The 7,261-nt window shown below is 37.7% G+C and overlaps 1 pseudogene; it reads right to left on the reverse strand.

Annotated features, from left to right (window-relative positions):
- LOC102250664 overlaps positions 1 to 7,261 on the reverse strand; it is a 172,642-nt pseudogene that overhangs the window by 1,440 nt on the left and 163,941 nt on the right.

Raw genomic sequence — 7,261 nt, forward strand, 5'->3', positions numbered from 1 at the left:
GCGGGTTGCGCGCGCGGCGCCCTCATTTCCTTTCATGTATTTTGATTTTTCTTATCTCAGAACTATACCTGCTATCCTTTTTCTCATGGTTTTTACCTACCATGAAATGTACTGGGGTGACCCACTTTAGAAATAATTTGTTTTTCTTCCTTTTCAGTTTGCCTTCTTTTTTTTTTATATTGAAAAATAAAACATCTCATCATTCAGCTTTACAGAGCCACATAAGAAAAATGTTGGTTTTCTTATTTTCTGTGGTCATAATTAAATAGTTCTAGGAATGATAGTAAGAAAAGGTCATGACCTTTATGAATGCATTTAATAGAATGAATTGTTGGCAAAATATATGTCAGCTTCCTTGGAAGAACACACTCATTCTTTATCTTTTATGGTATGAATAGAAATAACATTAAGAACACACTCTGCATATGTTTTGACAAAGCCTCATTTTTAGGATTCTTATTCAGAAGCATCCGAACAAAAGATTGAATAAAGGGAGAGCAGATGCGTGGTCCATATGAGTCTTCCCTGTTCCACACCCAAGGCAGACATCATCCATTGTCTTTGTCATCCTTCCCACTGAGCATGGGAACAAACTATGATTCTTCTTCATGATTGGAATTTGCTATGAGATAAAAACATCTTCTTACAAAGGTCCGTATGCTTTCTAATACTTTTTAAATATTCTCATTTGCTTGAAATCTTTCTTAAATTAAGTGGTACACAAGGGACTGAAATATTTTTCAATTTCTCCAAGTTTCGAGAGACCCTAAAGTTTCCCATGTTTTGTAGATGTAACTTAGCTTTCTCCTTCCTTGTTGGCTTTTCTCTCATTCTATTTCTAATACTAAAATATATACACAATCCATTATAAAACAGCTTTGAAATTAGAGTTAGGAATGTTTATGCACACCAGCTGTTTATGAATACCTTAACAAATAAATATGCCTGGAATATTCATATCAAGACACAAAAAGGAAGTTGCTCAATTATTTAGTATCCTCAACTCAAGGTCAAGGGCTACAAAAACATCTGGTAATAAGCCAAAGGTGATAGCTTTGGCTTCATGTGTGTAGAAAAATTTCCTGTTATTTGACTCTGACGTTTATAGTCCTAAGAGAATAAGCTCACAAATGAGTTTCACCAAAGTTACTATTCAGACATATCTTATAGCAGTATATCAAATAATCAGAGTATTGAATCAGCTTCTTCTAGCTGATTGCAAATATTTGCTCCTATTCTGCTGTGATAAGCTCATCAATAATGCCCATGCCTTAATCCCCAGAACTTGTGACTATGTTGTCACCTTACATGGAAAGGGACTTTGCGGATGTGATTTAAAATCTTAAAATAGGGAGATCATCCTAATTATCTGGGTGGGTCCAATGTAATCACGAGAGGTTTTATAAAGTAAAAGAGGATAAAAGTAGAGTCATGGAGATCTCAGAAGATGTTGTGTTTCTGGCTTTGAAGATGGAGGAAGGAGCCCTGGTTGGGTGGCTCAGTTGGTTAGAGTGTCGTCCAGATACGCCAAGTTGCAGCTTCAATCCCCGGTCAGGGTGAATGCAAGAAGCAACCAATGAGTGCATAAATAAATGGAACAACAAATTGATGTTTCTCTGTTTCTGTCTCTCTTCCCCTTTCTCTCTAAAATCAATAAATAAAGAAAACAAAATATAAAAAGATGGAGAAAGGGGACACCAGTCAACAAATGGCAGCCTCTAGAACAGCTGTGGGCAAACTATGGCCCGCGGGCCGGATCCGGCCCATTTGAAATGAATAAAACTAAAAAAAAAAAGACCGTACCCTTTTATGTGATGATGTTTACTTTGAATTTATATTGGTTCACACAAACACTCCATCCATGCTTTTGTTCCGGCCCTCCGGTCCAGTTTAAGAACCCATTGTGGCCCTCGAGTCAAAAAGTTTGCCCACCCCTGCTCTAGAATAATGATGGCTAACCTATGACACTCATTTTTTTGGTTTATTTTTCTTTGTTAAATGGCATTTAAATATATAAAATAAATATCAAAAATATAAATCTTTGTTTTACTATGGTTGCAAATATCAAAAAATTTCTATATGTGGCACAGCACCAGAGTTAAGTTAGGGTTTTTCAAAATGCTGACACGCCAAGCTCAAAAGGTTCGCCATCACTGCTCTAGAAGCTGGAAAAGGCAAAGGAATGGGATTCCTCCATCCCCACCCCCCACCCCAAGAACCTCCAGAAGAAACAGACCGGCCGATACCTTGATTTCAGACTTCTGATCCCCAGAACTGTGAGATAATAAAATTGTGTGCTGTTCTAAGTTGTTCAAATGTTGTACCACTTAATTTGTGGTCATTTGTTACATCAGCAACAGGAAACTAATACATCTTTTTATACATTCCAGAGAAAGGAAAAACAGGGGAACATTTGCTCTATGCAATCCTTTGTCTGAACCAAAAAACAAATCCTTTCAAGATTTCCTGGATTTTTCAGTATGTTGCATGGTGCTGAGAAGTATTATCTTTATTGATTGTATACAAACAGTACATTTTTCTTCCTGACTTCAAGAAAAAGTTTTGTGACAGTTGGAAACCAACACGCTCAAGACAAAGCAAGTTAGTACCTCAACAGCAAGCAAAAGAGAATAAAGGCAACAAAGAGTTAAAATGTCCAAGGTCAGAAGATATTCTTAATAATGATGTCATTATCATTTTAAAAACAAACATTTGATCTAGTTTCATTTTTACAGCTTAGGAGTGTTTTGAAGCTCAGAAGAGAGGGCACCCCACATGAATGTCTACCCACAACACAATTATCACTAGCAAATATTCAGAATGTTTCTAAAACTCTTGGCCTTTCCAACATAACAGCTTGGGTTCAGAGCTCTAGTATCAGTTCTAAAAGCTACGGAAAATAAGACAACTGAAATATCATATGAGAAGGATGTCAATATCAAATGCTGACCCAGGCCTTCCCGGAGCCTCTTTTATTGTGTGTCTCAGCTGTTTTCACATAGACAAAGACTGGTTAGAGATGAACTTTTTTTTTTTATCAGATTCAGAGAAAGATAAAAAAAATCTATTACTTTTCAGCCCAGAAAGTCCTGGAAGAGCTTATCTTTATCCTCTCCTTGCTGTGACAGACTTTGTCATTCTGCTGTCACGTCAAACCATAATTTCTTCTGGCTGAGATAAACTGGTTGGCCATGGTTCAGGTCACGTTAATACAATGTACAGTCTCACTGTTTATTCAGTGGTAGTGAGCCACAACTCTAGAATATACGAAAGGACTAAAAAAAAAAAAAAAAAAAAATTGAATTAGAACCATTTCTCACATATCTGATATGACCCATATTTATAGAAACTCCATTATCCAGGTTTATCCCATAATTCATAAATTCATTGTGAATAGTTGGCCTACTCTTCATATTGTCTCCCCACTTTCCCTGAAGGAATCCTTTAGTCGAGTATTTTTCAAATGTGAAAATAGATCCTAATCAACCTTCCATTACATAACAATCAGGGATGTAAAGCATTTGCTCCTTGTTGAGCAAGAACTGCTGGTCCTTAACTATTAAGATTATTTATTAAAGGCCACACTGGTTGGTGGCTTCTGTAAATAGGAGTTGTACAATTCTTGTGTGTCACTGGCTCGTTCGTATTATTGGCCTCTGGAGCATATGGAACAAGAGCCTTGGTTGTGTTTGCTAAGAAGGTGGCTTTATTTGGAAGGTACCATGCCTCAAGAGTCAACAGGAGAAGTGCATGCTAACTTGGACCCCATAAGGTGTTCATTGAATTTGTAAACCTTCTATGTAGCATCTGCAAACACCAACTGCACTGCATCCGAGTAAACAGGAAAGGCCAGCTTTGTACCTGTTAGGGGCGTGGGCTTAGCCTTGATGGCCAGCTCAGCAAGCTCTGATGTCTATCACATACGTAAAGCAATACCTGAGGCTCCCCCTGCAACACAAAGCTTCATACAGGATTCTTCATCCTCTCAGATCTTTCATCCAATTAAAACTCCAGGCTTGAAACAAAAATTGCTGCTGGAATGTTAGGATGTGTCCTGCTGTATCTACAGGGAGAAGGCTGCAAACCAACTATAATCTCAGTTACTCATCTAAGTGGGAAAGGGATACTAGTTTTACTGGGAAAACAAATAAAATCCTGCATGGTCTATGTTTTTCTTGCAATTAGTCAATTTACTTGAATTTGAGTATCTAGGAACTTAAGAGGCATCTTCAGAACTATACCTCCTTTGTGTTAAACAGTATGTCTAACAAGACCCAACCCCCACAGACCTCAATAAGAACTAACTAAGGTCAATGTCTGTGAAACAAACTACACTAAAATGTTGAAATTCTATTCACATTGATGGTAATCTGTCATCTAATTTCTAATAAAGACTGTTTTGTTTCTTATTAAATTGTCACAAAAACTAATGCATAGTGGCTTGCTTTGAAGATCTTTTATCTTTCACACATCTAAACATAAGCAATACTTGTCTTTCTCACAAGATTTGTTATAAAGTTATGTATAAAAAGGATTTGTTTTTATAAAATAATATTCTTGAAGGATAACAATAATCAGAGGCCAAAAAAATTCAGGGCAGGGTGTCTTCCCATTAAGAATTATCTTTTATAGTGTTTCTCTAGAGTCTCTATGGGAATTACTCAATCTTTGGCAATACTAACTTGGGGGGTAAAAAATCTTCCCATTAAAGACCTGCCAGAAAGCTACCAAAACCAGGAGGGGTGGATTCTGACAGCTAATTTTTACAGATAAAACCTACTCATTCTATAGAAAATACAAAAGATTTTTTTTAATGCAATGATTTTGTTTTGATTAAATTGTATAGGATTAAAATGTATATCATTTTTTTCTAATTTTAGAGAAATGTACAGATGGAACAGTGAGGTTGGTGGAGTCTCTCTCCACTCCTGGTATCAATAATGATGATTATTTACCTCTTAACAGACTTTGGAGTCTACTAATTTCCTTCCATCTTAGTCATTGCAGAAAAACGTGTTATTAATTTTAGATGGCTTTCTGGCCCTTTTTAGTAGAATGTGGAGATGGATGCAGGCTCCCACTGCAATACAAAGCTTGATACAGGATTCTTCATCTTCTCAGATCTTTCATCCAATTAAAACTCCAGGCTTGAAACAAAAATTGCTGCAGGAATGTTAGGATGTGTCCGGCTGTATCTACAGTCAGTATGTGTTCATATTGCTGTCTTATATACATTGCCTCAATTTTAAAAAATCTGTAATATTAAATCCAAATACAGAAGCACATTTTTTTTGGTGGCAAGATAATACAATGAAACATGTTTAAGAAATCTCTTGCAAAATCTGTCTTTTGGGATTCAGGGAAAACAAAGCAATATTAGACGTCAGAAGTTACAGTTTCCCTTGTAAAGATGAATAAAGAGGGAGACTGGCAAACATACTCAATACTGTGAGGCAGGAAACACACTCCCCTCAGACGTTACTCTGACCTTTTTCTATCATGTTGCTTGACCTCCACAAGCCCTCAGATACTGCGCCAGTTGGCATCTTACTGAAACCTTGTGTACTTGATGTGAAAGGAACAATACCACCAGACTTCAAGGCAGTAGACCAAATAGCTGAGTCACAAAGGCCTCTAGACTGGGGAGGGTTGTATGTGCCCCTAGAGAAAATCACCTCCTAAACCAGGAATGAGCATCCTCTGACAATAATGCCAATTTGCCCTTCCACACATGTAAAGTCACTTTTTTATAAAAAGGTGAACACTTAAGGGGCCCACCGCTTGGGTGTAATGGGAACTGTCCTGTTCATTACAGGATGGTCAGCAACATCCCTGGCCTCTCTTGACTAGATGCCTGTAGAATCATCCAAGTTGTGACAACTCATACTGTTTCCAGATATTTCCAAGTCCTCTGGGGGCAAAAGCGCCCCCCAGCTGAGAACCACTTTTCTCAAGCACAAGCAGAAACATGCCAGGAGTCATGAGCCCTGTGCTAAGAGCACTTCCTTTTCATTCTATTGGCCAAAACCAGTTTCATGAAGAATGAGTCAAGAGGACGGGCGGCCACCTGTTTGTGGCAGTGACAGGGGAGGAGATATGATTGCAGGGAGGTAAGAAGACCTGGATTATTAAAACAATAAATCTACCTTAATAGCTATGAGTTCAAGAGCTTCACTCTGGTACAGACCCTCTTCCAAGGCTATAATAATGTTTTTCATTATTTGTGATGTTATTAGAACAAGCTCCCAAGACTTAGATCCTGTTACTATGACTACTTCCCCTTTGGTCTGATTATTTGCAGTGCCTCTTAGACATAATAGGTATCACATAAATAAAATAACAGTACCTTTATGCTTTATATATTGGGGTTTTCCAGTATAACTCACACACAATACAATCTAAAAATTCTTTATACTGTAATGTTAAGTTCTATAAATGATAATAGTTATGTCAAACCTTAAAAGGTATATTCACACATAACTGTCACACATCTATATATATAAAAACCTAATATGCAAATTGTCCCCTCGGGAGTTTGACTGGGAGACTGGGAGTTTGATAGCTCACTATGATGTACGCTGACCACCAGGGGCGGTGTGGAACAAAGGAAGGCTCCAGCCAGCATATGGGGAAGGGAGGCCCCAGCCAGCAGCTGGCAGCCAGGGAAGGGAGGCCCCAGCCAGTAGCCAGCAGCTGGGAAAGGAAGGCCCTGGCCGGCAGTCAGAGGGCCCTGATCAGCCCTGATCGCTGGCCAGGCCTAGGGACCCTACACATGCATGAATTTCATTCACTGGGCCTCTAGTGTACATATAAAGAGAGAACATAGAATAACTGCTTGATGTAAAATAATACAAATGCAACACCTATGCTCTCTGAATGAGAATTGTATGCATGTGAGGTACACATTAAGTAACACAGTTGAAGATCTAATTCTTTTCAATTGAGAATACAGGTTGCGGATATTGGTAAATACTTTTTTAAAAAGAGAAACAACTGATTTGTTAGAGGGAAAAACACAAGGAAACTAATTTTGTCTTTTATATTTAGGTAACTTTGAGCAAAATCATTTAATCCATGTTTCAGTTTATTCAGCCACCATGTATATTAGGCTGCATTATATGAAATTGCCAATATTCAATTGTTGGGGATTCTTTTCTCTTTAAACAGCAATTTCATGTGATTTAATACAACAGATGATGTCAGTCCTACAATGATTTTTAGAGGGTTAAAAGAGTCAATATTAGCTGATTTTGAGTCAAAC

This window comes from Myotis brandtii, unplaced genomic scaffold (assembly GCF_000412655.1).
Source record: "Myotis brandtii unplaced genomic scaffold, ASM41265v1 scaffold55, whole genome shotgun sequence".
NCBI classification, from domain to species: domain Eukaryota; kingdom Metazoa; phylum Chordata; class Mammalia; order Chiroptera; family Vespertilionidae; genus Myotis; species Myotis brandtii.